The following is an 816-nucleotide window of genomic DNA, read 5'->3' on the forward strand; positions in this document are numbered from 1 at the left end:
TTGTTACTCCCTGTTCTGTTCTTATTATTGCTGTTTGTTACTAGTACATCTTCTCAAGGCTGTGTTGCTTTACTTGTCCTGTTCTTACTATTGGTGTTTGTTACTAGTACATCTTAAGCTCTGTTGTTACTCCTCCTGTTCTTTACTATTGGTTGTTTTGTTACTAGACACATCTTAAGCTCTGTTGTTACTCCCTGTTCTGTTCTTACTATTGCTGTTTGTTGTTACTAGTACACCTGGAGCTCTGTTGTTACTCCCTGTTCTGTTCTTACTATTGGTTGTTTGTTACTAGTTTTATCTTAAGCTCTGTTGTTACTCCCTGTTCTGTTCTTACTATTGGTGTTTGTTACTAGTACATCTTAAGCTCTGTTGTTACTCCTGTTCTGTTCTTACTATTGGTGTTTGTTACTAGTACATCTTAAGCTCTGTTGTTACTCCTGTTCTGTTCTTACTATTGGTGTTTGATTTACTAGTACATGTCATAAAGCTCTGTTGTTACTCCTGTTCTGTTCTTACTATTGGTGTTTTGTTACTAGTACATCTTAAGCTCTGTTGTTACTCCCTCTTCTGTTCTTACTATTGGTGTTTGTTACTAGTACATCTTTAAGCTCTGTTGTTACTCCCTGTTCTGTTCTTACTATTGGTGTTTGTTACTGGTACATCTTAAGCTCTGTTGTTACTCCCCTGTTCTGTTCTTACTATTGGTGTTTTGTTACTAGTACATCTTAAGCTCTGTTGTTACTCCATCTTCTGTTTTTACTATTCGTGTTTTGTTACTGGTTTTTGTTAAGCTCTGTTGTTACTCCCTGTTCTGTT

Source organism: Tachypleus tridentatus, chromosome 4 (genome assembly GCF_004210375.1).
Source record: "Tachypleus tridentatus isolate NWPU-2018 chromosome 4, ASM421037v1, whole genome shotgun sequence".
Taxonomy (NCBI): domain Eukaryota; kingdom Metazoa; phylum Arthropoda; class Merostomata; order Xiphosura; family Limulidae; genus Tachypleus; species Tachypleus tridentatus.